The sequence below is a fragment of the Cyanistes caeruleus genome, chromosome 28 (assembly GCF_971803275.1).
Source record: "Cyanistes caeruleus chromosome 28, bCyaCae1.hap1.1, whole genome shotgun sequence".
NCBI lineage: Eukaryota > Metazoa > Chordata > Aves > Passeriformes > Paridae > Cyanistes > Cyanistes caeruleus.
In genome coordinates, this window is record NC_141728.1 from 5,206,498 (window position 1) to 5,223,054 (window position 16,557).

Consider the following 16,557-nt stretch of genomic DNA (forward strand, 5'->3'; position numbering starts at 1 on the left):
CTATTCCAGCTGTGACTCCACCTCCCGTCATGCCCCGCGCCCCACCGAGAGCCATTGGAGCTGTGCCTGGAACTCCCGTGATGCTCCGCGGTGCCGTTACACCGTATTATACCCGCGCCTACAACTCCCATCATCCCCCGCGGCCCAGAGAGCCCCGTTAGAGCCCCCCAAGTGCCCGCCCGGACCCCGAATCGTCCCACAGAATCCCCTCCCTGACCTCCAAGTGCCCCCCTGGACCCCCAGGTGCTGCCCCGGACCCCGAATCGTCCCACAGAATCCCTAAGTGCCCCTCCCAGTGCTCACCCGGCTCCCCCAAGCGTCCTCCAGACCCTGAAGTTCTCTCTGAATTCCCTCCCCTGACCCAAAACTGCCCCGAATGTGCCCCAGAAATGTCTCCATAGACCCCAAAGAAATAAAAATTGGACTAATTAGCATAAAGTGGGAGAAATAGTGGTCAATTCATTATCGAAGAGAATTTTGTTACTTAGAACCAATGAGCAATAATTGTTTAGTTTCTAAAAAGTTATGAATTCTTTTATGGAAATATAAAATTTGGTAGTGAAAACATTGAGTAATATAATTATTAAATACATATATATAGTTTTATTAAATAATTATATTTTAGTTATATATAAAAAATATAATAAATATTTCCAGTGTTTCAAAAGTTCAAGTCCCTTTTATTCCTTTCTAGTGTTTTGTAAAGTGGTGTTCCTAACATATTAGTCCTGGACCTCAGTATATCAAAGAAGGAGGGCTGTATAATTCCTAAGGTACAAGTTCCTTTCCACTTTTGGGGTAATTCACTCTATGTTCTTTGTCCACAAATCCAATATATTCCATCAGGGGCTTTCCCTTTGTTACTTGTTGTACCTGGTTGTTCCCAATAAAATTTTAGGTTACTGATGGATTGGTAAGGGTTGGCTCCAGGACTTTTATACCGACACAAATCAATATGGTTATCCCACTCACAATTAGTTTCTTTCATTATTCCCCAGTATCCAGCAGGAGTTTTTGGTTGCCAGGTTTTTGTATTGTTCTCTGAATTTGCTCCTAGGGTAGATGTACAAGGGGTATATTCTACCACTTCATTGTATTTCTTTCCTTCTCGAGTTATACAAACTGTCCCAATTACTTGGTGACTCAAAATCCATCCTCCAGGTTGTTTTAATGTCTTGGAGATTTGAGTATGGTTCCATTTTAAAAATTGCTCTGGAGCTGAACTCTCACCTCTCCATGGCCACCTCTCAGCCATCCTGAGCCCCCCACAAACCCAGCATTTGGATAATCCTAGTTCTGCAGCAATCTCTTGCATCAAATCTACAAAAAGGGTTTTAGTTGTAGTTGGCAAATCCCAGTCGCTATATTTTTCTTTTAATTGTTTATACAATTGATTCAATTCTTCTAATTCTTTCTCTGGAATCTTTTTCACACTTTTCTCTATTTCTTTTTTCTCTTTTAATGCTATATTTATATTCGGCTCATTCTCATTTTCGTCTTTCTCAAAACAGAAGAATTTTTCATATTGAGGACAGATTTGATCATTATGAGGATAAGGAGCTTGTCCCTTAAATCCCAGATTTTTTCCTACCCAATACATTTTCCTATTTTTAACACAGATGTCCAGAAAATTCTTGTGATTGTAACAGGCCACATTACCATATGAATGTGCTACAAACACAGACTCCATCTTATCTTTGATCCTTTGATTACATTTGTCACATGGGTCAGAATTACTGATACTTTGTTTTTGCATAGTTTGCTTCCTTGTGGCTGGCCCTTGTGCTGCTTCCCATTCAGCTTTAGAGCTTTGGCCCATCACCAAAGGTATCATCATAAACACAGTGAAAGTAATCCTCAGCACTTTTAACTTTCTACCTTCCTCAGGGCCCCTTGGGTTGCAGCCAAGGGCCGAGGTGCCAGTCCTCTTGGGAGCAAAGTTTAAATCCTGGGATCTCGCCATTGACTCGTTCCATCTCACCGCTACCTTTGGTCTCATCATATTCACCTGAGCCATTTTAGTGGTTGGTTTCAAGAATGGCACAGATTTTGCAGCATCGACTTATCCCTTCCTTTGGGCTAGCCTGCTATTTATTCATTTCCTTTTAAAGCCAAAACTTACCTGTATAAACCAAATTTACTAAATTATCAAAGCTCTAGAGATGTGCCATCTACAACTTCAATTTATGACCCAACTGGTCAGGTTATCTTCTTTTCTGGACGCTGGGGTGATTGTTACACCTTCATCACCACCAACAGGCACACTCACGATGCCAGTTTTTATCAGAAATGTGTCTGTGGCATGGTACACAAATCTCTTCTCCACAGCAGAATTATTATATTATATTATTATATAATTATATTATTATAGAATGTTAATTATAATGCTCTGGATTATAATATTATGAATTGTTCTCTCTTTTACCCATTCAAAAGCTAATACAGTAAGGATTCTTTGGTCCAAATTCTCTATTAATCAAACAGCTGCATCCAGAGATCCATCCTTGTGTCTCAAAGATATTCCTAAAAAATCACTAAAACACTTTCCCAAAGTTAACTGATGAAGCACACGATGTAAACAAGCTGAGCATATCAATTGTCTTTCTCTTTCATTTACTCTGGTTGCTCTCCACCATGAATCAAGGCACTTATTACAAACAACATGAATCCATGGGCGACACTCTAAACCGTGCTTCGTACAACTCCATAATGTTATTTGTTCTTGTACCTTTTTGGTAATAGATGTTACTAGTTTCTTCCTATGGAGTTGTAACTCACTGACAAAATCTATTAATGTTATTCTCTGAGGGAGTGTTAAAATATTTTCAATCCGTCTCGGTTGTTCCCACAGATCCAAAAAGCGTCGGATTCTTTCCCACCTGCGTTGTTCTCCCGGATTTAATGGAGTTCCTGTCAGCAGCCAATCCAGAATGCCTGTTTTCTCTAATGGATTAAAGTTAGTTGCAATCATAAAGCACAAACTCTTTACTGATTAATTATCAGAAGAAATCTTATTGTATCCACATCACACTTGTATTACTCTCTGTTGCTCTTGCAGTGTCCTTAAAGCCACCATTCATTCTGAGCAGTAAGCTAAATAAACAAATGCTCTTTGTGCTTGATCTTCTATTCTAAATTGCTGCAGGTGAGTGTTAATGCTAACTTGTGCTGAAGCCCAATTGCCCAGTCTAAAGTCCCTCTCCACCCTGCTAAAACATTGTATACAATTGATTACAAAAGCTCCATCTCCTTGGTCCCAGGGTCCAGCTGTCCTATACCGATGTCGTTGTCTTATCCTTTTAATTCTTATCGCTTCACACCGCTCACATTTTGCTATACAGGAAGGGGCACACAAATGACCCTGTTTGCTACAACCCTGTTGAAATAAAGAAACCACTTTCTGTGGGATGACAGTTTCTGATCTTTCTGCACTAAGGGTATCTTGGATATCCTGGGGTGGTGTTATTCTTTCTACATGTGGATGGCAGACTGAGCGTATTGCAGGATTACGTGAAATCCAGAGTCAAAAACGATTTTTCATGTGACCTTTGGCCTGTGGGCACCCATCACTCTCCTCAGCCATGTGTTGATCAGCTACAAGTTCATTTTAGGCTGTTTTCTTTTCAGGCTTTCGTAAAATGATTCCATTTGTTTTAACTCTTTTTCAATTTTCCTTTTAGGTCTCCTGGTGTCAAAATGATTTTCCAGTTTTTATTTGGTATAGGTCCTTTTACCCGTGAATCATGAGCCCAGCCTTTTTCTGCTGTTCAAACTGCGGTTTCTGTGGTTAAAGAACAAGAAATGGTCCTTCCCACCGAGGTTCTAGACTTTCCCCTTTCCAGCATTTTATCAACTCTTATTGTCCTGGTTGAATAGAATGTATTGGGAAGTCGAGGGGAATTTTCTGAGCTAAAATGCCTTTTTCTCTCAACTCTCAAATTTCTGGCAATGGTTGTAATATATCCCTGGATGGTTTTGTCCCCGACTAGTGAAGGATTCATCATCATGCCTTGGGGATAAGGCAATCCATATAACATCTCATACGGTGAAATCCCTGTTTCAGAGTGGGGCTTGGTTCTAATATTTAACAGAGATAAAGGAAGACACCTGGTTCACAGCAATTTGGTTTCTATAATTTTTAGTTAGTTGCTGTTTTATAGTTTGATTCATCCTTTCAACTCGTCCTGAGCTCTCAGGATGCCCCGGGGTGTGATATTCCCAAGTAATTCCTAACGCCTGACTTAAACTTTTGATTACCCCTGAAGTGAAGTGAGTACCCTGATCTGAATCAATAACTTGTACTAATCCAAATCTTGGGATAATATGTTCCAACAAAATTTCTGCTACTGTTTGAGCTGTAGGTCGAGCTGCAGGATATGCTTCCACCCACTGAGTTAATTGATCTACTATAACTAATAAATATTTCCATTGGCCCATTCTGGGTAGTTCAGTAAAATCCACTTGAATCTTTTCAAAAGGCCTGTAGGCCGTCTGAGGGCCTCCAGAAAACGACTCCTTAGCGCCCTTTTATTTACTTTTTGGCAAGTTATACATCCCGGGGTAACTTGTTTTCCAATCTCAAATATTCCAATACACCCATCAAATTTTAGGAATTGATCACAAAGTGCTCTTGTTCCCCAGTGAGTCTGTCGATGTAAGTTGTCAGGGATCTGTTTAGCCGGAGACTTTGGTATCATATTCCTACCATCAGGAAGAGTCCATTGTCCTTCCTTAAGAGTGGCTCCCAGTCTCTTTATAGCTTTTAATTCTGCCTCAGAAAAAGATGGTGTTTCATTTTGCATTTCTACTTCCTGAAAAGTCATAATTACACTTTTGTTCTCCTTTAGGGATGCTTTCTTTGCCTCTTCATCAGTGAAATTATTTCCCTGTGTCTTAATATCTCTCCCCCTCTGGTGGCCTCTTACATGAACTCCTGCTGTCTTTTTCGGACCTTTCAAAGCTTCGAGTATCTGAATTATTAACCCTCGATGTATTAATTCTCTCCCCTGAGTATTTATAAGTCCTCTTTCTTTCCAGATTTTTCCAAAGGTATGCACTACTCCAAAGGCACATTTGGAGTCTGTATAAATAGTCCCTTCCCCATCTCTCAATAACTGCAATGCAGGTAACAGTGCCTAGAGCTCACAGGCTTGTGCTGACCAGGACGGGCTAAGAGGAGCCGATTCTTTTACTTCCAGTTTTTCTCCACTGATTATGGCATACCCAGATTTTCTTCTTCCGTCTATTATTCGAGATGACCCATCTATAAATAATTTATCCCCTGTTTGTAATTCTTGTTCTCTTAAGTCTGGGTGTATTTTTGTTTGCAGTTCTAGAACTTCTCTGCAGTCATGTATTAATCCCTCACCTGGGTCTCCATATAGAAACTGAGCAGGGCTTTGTACATTTGTCACTTTTAGTTCCAGTTCTGGGGAAGTTATCAAAATAGCCTCATATTTTAATATTTGGCTATCAGTCAACCATTTTTCAGCTTTCTGAGCAAGAATTCTCCTAATATTGTGGGGGGTGTATACTTCTAGCAGTGCTCCAAAGGTTTTGGGCTTCTTCCACTAACACAGCTGTTGCTACCAGAGCTTGTAAGTGTGTTGGCCAACCTTTACTAACTGGATCTAAGAACTTGGAGTAATATCTCACAGGTTTTCAGCTTTCTGCTCAATCTTGGGTCAACACTCCATAAGCCGTTTGATTGGCTATATTAACAAATAATTGAAAAGGCTTATCTGAGTCAGGAAGGCTTAGTACAGGGGCCTGCAATAATGCTTCTCTAACTTGCTCAAAGCTTTCCTGGTCTTTTTTAGTCCATTTCAAGTGATTTGTGGTTAATTATTCTTATAAAAAATTCACTTTTCCACTAAACCCTTCTATCCACTGCCTACAGTACCCCAAAAGACCCAGGAACTGTCTTATTTATCTTTTAGACTTTGGGGTCCCATGTTTACAATTTAGTAAAAAAAGATACAATTTAGTAGATATATTCAGGTATATATTTCTATATATATGTGAATATAATTGGCCAGTGGTTACAAATGGTTAAGGCATAAGCAAAACTGACCAGGGCACGGGGGGGGGGGCTTCTCACCCCACCTCACGTACAAAACAAAGCACTTCAAGCTAAACTTGTATACTGTATGCTTATACATATTCATTAATGTTTGCCAGAAGTTTCCTCCTATTTCCAATTTTTCTGACTCTAAGTCACTTTTCTTCACAACACATGCCTCACTTGTTGTTAGGGGGTCTTCAGTCTGCTTTTGGGGTCTTTTGGCAAAGGCTTCTCCTCTTCCTCGTTGTCCTTTGGATAACCTTTCAGGTTTGTGGGTGCGTACTAAGCGTTGTTATGTAAGTCTACTAATTAGTCTGATATTTACGGGTTTTTAGGCCCAATGCCTAAAGTCATTCTAATTTTGTCCATCTCAAGGCCATTTTCATCTTGGGACATCACTTATCTTCCAAACTACATCCTGTACCTCAGTTTTAACATGTAACATCTGTAAAGGGGTGCATCTGCCTTGTAACACTGATTCTTTTGATTGCTTCTAATAATAACTTCAATAACAGTTAAAATTTAGTTAGCACAAATCAATTCTATTTATTACACCACTCTCCAGGGTACCCAAAATTGGAAAATAGATCCCTCTCTGCTGTGCTGACAATTTCACACCCATTTTGTTTGATGTTAAGCTGCCAGCACAGCAAAAATCCTCCCTCCCCTGCAGCAAAAGAAACAACTTAACAACAAACTAAAGATCAAAGTTCCAGGGCCAGTCTCAGGGACAGGGTGCTTTCCACAGCCAACTATCCTGGCCTGTAGGTTCGTGGCCCCCCTCCAGCACCCCCAGGGAGCAGTGCACCCTTCCCACAACTTGTGAGCACCCTCAGCTTAACTTTTGTCTGTCAGTCTGAGCTCTGGGGAGACAAGGACAAGAGGGAGGTCTTTTGCATGGGATAATAGAGGATTTATTGCTCTGGGGAATCTTGGGGGCAAAAGACAGAAAATGCGAGCATGCAACGGCTGCAATAGCGAGGAGGCTCAAAGGGAGGGTCCAAAGCATCAGCTAATCAGAGATATCCTGGGGAGGGTAAAAGGCAGGGTTCACAAAATCATCATCCAATTGGGGCCCAAAGCACCAAGGATCCACTGTGACACTGCAGGCCCAAAGCACCAAGGATCCACTGTGACTCCACGGAGTGTCATGGAACCGTGGAGACCATTGTGACACTGCAGGGCCTCATGGAACCATTCTGACACCAAGCTGGCTGGGAGTGTGGATGTGCAGGAGGGCAGGAGGGCTCTGCAGAGGGAGCTGGACAGGCTGGATGCAGGGCCCAAAGCCAACAAGGTGAGCTTGAACAAGACCAAGTGACGGCTCCTGCACTTTGGCCACAACAAGGCCTGCAGTGCTCCAGGCTGGGGACAGAGTGGCTGGACAGCGGCCAGGCAGAAAGGGAGCTGGGGCACTGATGGACAGCAGGCTGGACATGAGGCAGCAGTGTGCCCAGGTGGCCAAGAAGGCCAATGGCCCCTGGCCTGGATCAGGAATGGTGTGGCCAGCAGGAGCAGGGCAGGGATTCTTCCCCTGTGCTGGGCACTGCTGAGGCCACACCTCGAGTGCTGTGTCCAGTCCTGGGCCCCCAATTGAGGAAGGCCATGGAGGGGCTGGAGCGTGTCCAGAGAAGGGCAACAAGGCTGCTGAGGGGTCTGGAGCACAAGTCCTGTCAGGAGTGGCTGAGGGTGGTGGGTTTAGCTCCAGCTAAAATCACCAGAGTACTTCCTTCTTTCTTGCTGTGAGAAATGGATTAGGAGAAGGGCAAAACAGACTTAAAAGTTAGAAAGTATAAAGAAACTTAATGATCAGGACTACAAGAATAAAAAACAAGCAAAAAAACCTCCAGAAACCTTTCCTCCCCCCACACCCAACTTTTCCTTTCCCAAGTGACACAGCAGAGACAAAACCTGGGATGTTAAATCAGTGACAACTCTACAATAGTCTTTTCATCAGTCTGAGCAGGGAGAGGAGTTTTCTCTTGTCATGCCATGGAGAGTTCTCCACAAGAAACAGTTTTCTCGTGGGTTTTCATTTCTACAAATGGCAGTCACCCGGGCACAAACTCTGCCCTCTACTCCTGTTTTCCACACCACTCAGAGGTGTGTTCATGGGCCATATGCTCAAGGGGTATTACTTTAAGGATTAATTATTCAGAGGCAAAAGTTCTCTTCATCTCTGAGAACAGTGGTTTTCTTCTTCTCTCCGTGTGCGCAAATGGTGTTCATCAGCTCTCATCTCCCTCTCTCTCTGTTCAAGCTCTCATGGGATCACAGCTACTCCACCATCTGCTTGGCTTCATCAATGCATACCTTTGCCCAGATCTACAGCTTGAATACTTCAATTCCCCCAATACTCTTTCATGAATTAAAGGAGTTATTTTTCAGAACATTATTATTCATCTCCATGGCCCTTCCAAAAGAATATTTCAGCTTATTAGAGCATCTCCTCATTCTCCTTCCACCTGAGGCTTGATTCCTTCTTTTACTGCCCTTGATGTTTCACGTTGTCTTTTTCCGTGTCACTTGGTTCTTTTCTTTTCCTGGAGAGAGGATTAAAGTCTGCAGGTCTCCTGTGTGTAGTGCAAGGGTTAAATGTGTCCCAAGCCATGGCAGGCAGTGGTGGTGTGGGATTTCAGGTGTGGCTGGTGCCAGCTCTCAGGAGCTGTCTGTGCGGGCCGGGGGGCAGGGGGGGTGTTGGCGAGTGTCATCAGCCGTGGCCTGGCCCAGCCTGGGGGCCGGGGGCTCCCCTGGGAAGGGCTTTGGCCACCCCGCTGGAACGGGACCCGGAGGGCTTCCCGGGAAAGCCAGCACCGCAGCAGAGCCTGGCCTGGCCTGGGGGGGATCCCGCAGTCTCCATCTCCCCCCGGGAGCAGCTGGGCTCCGGCCCAGCCCCCCCCAGGCCGCACAGGCCACGGGGGAGCGGGGCCAGCCACACCACAGCTCTGCTGCCTTTCAAGGCTGCAAAGAAAGAGACCAGTTCCTGGCCTTGGGTGTTTAAAAGGTGGCATTCACAAAGGTGAAGTTCCTTTTCAGTGGTGCAGAATGCTGTCAGTTGTCAGAACTGGCCAGCTATTGGCTTGATCTCAAGCACAGAAGGAACTCCCCACAGCCTCTCTCAGAGGAGTCACTGCTGTGGGTGTTTCCCACTTCTTTCCCTAAATGCTAAACTACCACACCCTTTGATCATAAAATAATTCTCAGAACTCACAGCTATATAAGGCCTTCTTTAAAACAAGTTGTTCTAGTATCAACCAAAAATTCTACTTTTCTTTTCCCCCCAGTTTCATTATATAACCAGCAGGTCTGTTGGGGTGGACTCCCTGAGTCCCCTTCAGTCTTCTTGTGGATGTGTGACTGCAACCACCCCTCCTTTCCCTTCTTTCTTTTGGCCATCTCGCTTCCACTTTGGACACTCATTTTTCCAGTGACCAAATTCTCCACAGTACACACATTGGGCTCTACCCAGTCGAGACGGGCCTCGTTTGGGTGGTCCTTGTCCATCCCTTCCTTTCCCTTTTCCTTCCTCCTGTACCACTGCTACTAGCTTCTCCATTTCTTGCTTATGTCCCTCTTCTCTATTGCTGAAAACTCTCCATGCCTCTTCCAAAAAGGCTTCTAAGTTTCACCCATCTGCCCCCCAAAGCTTTTGGAGTTTACACCTCATGTCCCCCGTGGATTGTTCCAGAAATAGATGAACTAGCTGCTGTATTCCTACTTCAGAGCCCGGCTCCAGTGGTGTGTGTCTGTGCATCGCGTCCTTCCAAGGATCTGGAAAGCCAAGGTGATTTGTCTTTTCTTGTCTGTCTGTGCTGTAGTCAAAACTCCCAATGTGGGGGGAGCAAGTACAGTCTCTGATAACAGACTCGGTGCTTCTTTTCCACTCACTTTTATTCTTAGATGAAATTTTAAGAATACAAAACCTGTGTCTGGGCTGCGTGGATGAATGGGGATACAATTTAACACCATAATCAACCCAGGACATTCCACTCCTTATCCCCATAGCGTCAACTTACTGCCAAAACTAACATTCTAACTCTGCACACATTTACTTAAATAAAAACTTCTTCTCTGCTCCACCCAAAAAATGCAAGCAATATATCTATCATACTGTTGTCACGTCTCACACTAAGCTACTGAATCCAGACCCCCATGCTGGAGAGCTGCAGGATTCCCCACTCTCTCATTTCACTCACTCAAAACACCATCTTTCACTTGCTCGTACCTTCAACACTTAAACATTTCTTTCTATTTCATGTCTGCGTGGTTTAATGTACAGACAATGGCAATAACCTTTTACCCAAGGATCAGGTCTCCTTGAGGTACACATCGTGTTGTTCCATCTCTCTGCATTATCCACCATGTACAACCTGGTCCTTGAGCAAAGACAACTCCACAAATGGGTTTGTCTGTGCTCGAGGTAGAATTGACCTAAACTGTCTTCCCCAGCAGACTTCTGACATGTACTACTGGGACTTTGTCTCCGTCTACTACGTGCAAAGACTCAGACTGGGCAGGACCTGCTCGGTTGGTGGAACCTCTGGTGTTGACTAACCAGGTGGCCTTTGCTAGATGTTGCTCCCAGTTTTTCAAAGATCCTCCACCCAGTGCCTTTAGGGTGGTTTTTAACAGTCCATTGTACCTCTCCACTTTCCCAGCAGCAGGTGCATGGTAGGGGATGTGGTACACCCACTCAATGCCGTGTTCGGTAACCCAGGTGTTTATAAGGCTGTTCTTGAAATGAGTCCCATTGTCTGACTCAATCCTCTCAGGGGTGCCATGCCTCCAAAGGACCTGCTTTCCAAGTCCCAGGATGGTGTTCCGGGCAGTGGCATGAGGCACAGGGTAGGTTTCCAACCGTCCCATGGTGGCTTCTACCATTGTGAGCACGTAGCGCTTGCCTTGGCGGGTTTGGGGCAGTGTGATGTAGTCAATCTGCCAGGCCTGCCCATACTTGTATCTGGACCACTGCCCACCGTACCAGAGGGGCTTCAACCGCTTGGCCTGTTTGATCGTGGCACACGTCTCACAGTCATGGATAACCTGAGAAATGCTGTCCATGGTTAAATCCACCCCTCGGTCTCGTGCCCACTTCTAGGTGGCATCTCTACCCTGATGACCTGAGGTATCATGAGCCCATCGGGCTAGGAACAACTCTCCCTTTTGTTCCCAATCCAAATCTATTTTTGACACTTGTATCTTTGCAGCCTGATCTACCTGCTTATTATTTTGGTGTTCCTCATTAGCTCTACTCTTGGGGACATGGGCATCTACGTGGTGGACTTTCACTGGTAGTCTCCCTATCCTGGTAGCAATATCTTTCCACTCTTTAGCAGCCAAAATTGGTTTTCCTCTATGCTGCCAATTAGCCTCTTTCCACCTCTCCAGACATCCCCACAGAGCATTGGCCACCACCCATGAATCTGTGTAGAGGTAGAGCTTTGGCCACCTCTGTCTTTCAGCAATACCCAAAGTCAGTTGAACAGCTTTGAGTTCTGCAAGTTGACTTGATCCACTTTCTCCTTCAGTGGCCTCTGCGACCTGTCGTGTGGGGCCCCATACGTCTGCTTTCCACTTCCGGTTCATCCCTACGATGTGACAGGAACCATCAGTGAACAGAGCATAGCGTGTTTCTTCTGCTGGCAGTTGGTTGTACGGTGGAGCTTCTTCAGACCTTGTCACTTCCTCTTCTTCTTCATCTGTGAGACCAAAATTTTCACCTTCAGTCCAGTTTGTAATTATCTCCAAAATCCCAGGGCGATTCAGTTTACCAATACGGGCGCGCTGTGTGATAAGAGCAATCCACTTGCTCCGTGGGGCACTGGTTGCATGATGGGTGGAAGGAACCTTTCCCTTGAACATCCATCCTAGCACTGGCAGTTGGGGTGCCAGGAGGAGTTGTGCTTCAGTGCCAATCACCTCTGAGGCAGCTTGGACTCCTTCATAGGCTGCTAAAATTTCTTTTTCTGTTGGGGTCTTATTGGCTTCAGATCCTCTGTAGCTTCTACTCCAAAATCCTAATGGTCAGTCTCGAGTCTCACCAGACACCTTCTGCCAAAGGCTCCAGGACAGACCATGGCTCCCAGCTGCAGAGTAGAGCACGTTCTTCACATCTGGTCCTGTCCTGACTGGGCCAAGGGCTACTGCATGAGCGCTCTCCTGCTTGTTCTGAGCAATGGCTTGTTGCTGCTCAGGGCCCCAGTGGAAATTATTCCTCTTCTGGGTGACCAGGTAAAGAGGGTTCACAATCTGACTGTATTCAGGAATACGCATTCTCCAAAACCCTATGGCACTTAAGAAAGCTTGTGTTTCCTTCTTATTAGTTGGTGGAAACATTGCAGTGATCTTGTTGATGACATCAGTAGGAATCTGACGCCATCCATCTTGCCACTTTACTCCCAGGAACTGAATCTCACAAGCTGGTCCCTTAACTTTGTTCTTCTTGATGGCAAAACCAGCTTCCAGAGGATCTGGATGATATTATCTCCTTTCTCAAACACTTCTGCTGCTGTGTTCCCCCACACAGTGATGTCATCAATGTACTGCAGATGTTCTGGAGCCTCACCCTTTTCCAGGGCAGCCTGGATCAGTCCATGGCAGATGGTGGGGCTGTGCTTCCACCCCTGGGGCAGTCGGTTCCAGGTGTACTGCACTCCCCTCCACGTGAAGCCAAACTGAGGCCTGCATTCTGCTGCCAGGGGAATGGAGAAAAATGCATTGGCAATGTCAATAGTGGCGTAGCACTTCGCTGCCTTGGACTCCAGCTCGTACTGGAGCTCCAGCATGTCCGGCACGGCAGCGCTCAGAGGTGGAGTCACTTCATTCAATGCACGATAGTCCACAGTCAATCTCCATTCTCTGTCAGACTTGTGCACAGGCCAGATGGGGCTGTTGAAGGGTGAGTGGGTTTTGCTGACCACCCCTTGGCTCTCCAGCTCTCGGATCATCTTGTGGATGGGGATAACAGCATCTCGATTTGTCCTATACTGCCGGCGGTGCACTGTCGAGGTGGCAATTGGTACCTGCTGTTCTTCCACCTTCAGGAGTCCTACTGCAGATGGGTTCTCTGATAGTCCAGTGTCACGATCCGCAAGGTGGGATTCGTGATGTGGTTCTTTTAGCCGGTCTTAGAGTACAAAAGAGTATCAGCAAACCAAGGACTTAAACAAGAAAACACAGTTTATTGAGTGCTCATCAGCACTAATATGCGATAGAGGGAAAGAAAAGAGAAAGCAAAGCATAAGGAAAAGAGAGTAAGGGGATTATAGCTACCAACGTCAAAGTCCACTCAGCCGTCCAACGACGCAGAGTCTTCTGTCCGTTGGGGAGATCTCAAAGGAAGGTAAGTTTGGGGTATAATTTTATAGTCTTTTGCAAAGCGAGGGGCGCAGGGCCAAAACCAGATGAGATTGATGATCATTGTGATGAATTCCATTGCGCAGGGAGCAGGTGTAGGGTACAGAGTGATCCATGTCTTGCAAGTCTTTGCTCACCAGCAGGAACAAGGACAAGGTGTTGTGGAAAACCCATTGCACCGGGTACCAGGCACAAACCTCTGCTCACCAGCAGGAATGAGAGCCATGAGTCGTGGAAAACCCGTTGTGCAGGTAACCAAGCCTCTGCTCACCAGCAGGAACGAGAGCAGTGTACCGTGCAACCACCTGCAAACAATCACTGAGCAAACATCCATCTCAGCTAGGCCCAAACCCCCAAACCAAGTCCCTTGTGATATTCAGGGTCTCAGTCTCTGTCCTTGAGACGGTTGTGAGACAGATGAGGGAATCTTCGGACCGTCTCTTACATCCAGGCAAGGTGTTCAATTGCTTGATGCCCGCTGTCTCTACAGCTGCTATCCCAAATGCCCACCTGAGTCCCTTTGGGTCCTCAAAATACCCGCTTTGGAGAAAGTCTATGCCCAAAATGCATGGGGCCTTGCGGCCTGTCACAATGGGGTGTTTCTTCCACTCACTTCCAGTCAGGCTCACATCAGCTTCCACTAAAGTCAAGTCCTGTGATCCCCCTGTCACACCAGCAATAGAAACAGATTCTGCCCCCACATGTCTTGATGGGATTAGCGTGCACTGTGCACCAGTGTCAACCAAGGCCTCGTATTTTTGTGGTTCTGATGTGCCAGGCCAACGAATCCACACAGTCCAAAAGACACGGTTTTCCCTAGCCTCTACCTGGCTAGAGGCAGGGCCCCTCTAAGCCTGGTTATCCTTCTTTCCTTGGGTATATGTCTTGGAAGTTCCTTCAAGGGAATCAGACGTGTCATCATCATCATCATACTTGGAAGTTTGACTACAGGCTACTGGAGCGGCTTTCTTTTTGATAGAGTATCCCCTCTGAGTCTTGCTGTCTTCCAATTCAAACATCTGTTTTGCCAGAGCAGCAGTAGATTTTCCATCCCATCTTTTCATGTTTTCTCCACAGTCACGCAGGAAGAACCACAGCTCAGCTCGTAGCTTTTTCTCCCTATCTGGGGAACTTCTGCGTTGAGTACCAGGGCTCCTGGTCTGTACTGCCGAGACTGGAAGAAGGTCCCCCCTGAGTTTCTTGAAATTCTCCTCCATTTTGTCTTGGAAGTTTTGCATACGTGTTCCCACAGCTGCAATTGTTGCCTGCATGGGGCCATGCACGGTATCTGCATATGCTCGGAGCTTCTTCACCATATCCAGCACGGTCTCCTCCCTGTCATCCCACTGCATTTTTGCTAAAGCAGAAGCGTATTCTTGTGGCCCAAGTCAAACAAGTTTTCGCCACATCACAGATGTACATGGCACCAAGTCTGGATTTCTAGTACCTAAGTCACCCACAAAGACAATCTCTACTATTGCCATTTCTCTCAAGCGCTGAATCCCTTGTTCTATGGTCTTCCAACGAGTTTGCTGTATATAGAGATCATCTGCACACAGATATCTTTGTGCCACACTTCTCAGGACCCGTTCCAGAGACTCTAAGGGTCAGCCCCCCTCATCATTCCTTGGTCAATAACCGGATCGTGTGACAGGGACCCCAGATGCCTCGCTTCAGTGCCATCCAGAACTGCAGCCTCACCTGCAGCATCCCACAGACGGACTAACCAACTAATTATAGACTCATCAGGTCATCCAGTGTATTCCTTTCTCAGGCCACGAAGGTCCTTCAGGGAGAAAGGCTCACCAGTGCCTTCTGATTTTTGGTCAGTTGCTGGTCTTGAGGGTCCTTCCCCCGCATCACCATTATCATCATCTACTGGCCGATGGGTTTTGGTTTTGAATTTCATGCCTCTCGTGGTAGGAGCAGCAGACACTGGCTTGGGCTCACTGTCTGGTTTGGCTGCTGGCTTGGGCTCACTGTCTGGTTTAGCCTGAGTCACTGGGGTAGCTGCTGATTTATCTCCCTGCCCTACAGTATCTAGCACCGTGCCATAAGCATACGCTAGGGCCCAGCTTATTGCAATGAGATTTTTCTCCTTAGAATCATCGTAGCAATTCTCTTCCAGATATTTCCCTACTTCATCTGGGTTCTGAATTTGTTCACGTGAAAATTCCCAGGCTGGGGGATCAGAAAATTTCTTCAGAGTCCAGCCCATTCTCTCCCATTCTCTACACCACTCAGAATTTCCCACACCTGAGTCTACTTCTGGGGCAGGGGTCTCGTTGGCTCCTCTGGATATCTCAGCCCTCACTCTAGAGAAGTTGCAGACCATATAGAGGAAGCTCAACAGCTGAACTACCAGGAAAGTGAGCAGGAAAGTGGTATCCTTAACACTCAGGGGAAACTGGGTATTCTCAAAGAGGGACATAACAGATTCAAAGGAGAAGAAGGAAAGAAAAGGCTGAAAAGCCTCATCCCCTGCTCTTCCTCTAACAAACTGGGTGCAATTACCAATAAACTCCCAAAATGTGCTACTGGGACTGGGAGGCAGGGTCAGGCGAAGAAACCAGAAGCCAAACATACCTGGCAGAAACTTCAGTAGTTTTATCAACTTCCTATAAATAATTATCACCAATCCCAGCACAATAACCATTCTAATACGTGCCCCTCTACTGTAAAAGAGGGAAAAGACAGGTATTAAAACCTCAAAAAATTCTAGGGACCAGATCCACATGAAGGCCTCCACCCCGAGAGATATTATGCATCCAAACAACACGGCTACTGACTGCTTTGTCCCAATACAGAGTCAGTACAACCAAAATACAATCAGTAATCACGACAGGTTTTTCCACTTTCTCTTTCCACGCGCTGGGCGCCAAAAACTGTATTTGTCCTAATTTAGGGCAAATTCAGGAGAAAGACTTCAAATGGGGGTTTTTCCAGGGAAGAAAAAATTCAAATGACCCCTCCCCACGCAACTGATTAGGGAAAGGAAAAAAAATTATTTGGAGAGAAGTGGTAAAAGCTGTTTATTTAACAGAAATTGAATAATATTAAATAATAAAACCTCTTGCTGTTTGATGGGATGGCAAATCCAGGAAGAAAAGTCCTTTTCATGTGGTGCAGCTCGGCTC

General features: G+C 45.6%; 1 protein-coding gene across 1 annotated transcript in view; it reads left to right on the forward strand.

The window, feature by feature from the left end:
• Window positions 1–16,557, forward strand: part of LOC147649098 (olfactory receptor 14J1-like) — a 124,017-nt gene that overhangs the window by 43,916 nt on the left and 63,544 nt on the right. The window lies entirely within an intron of this gene.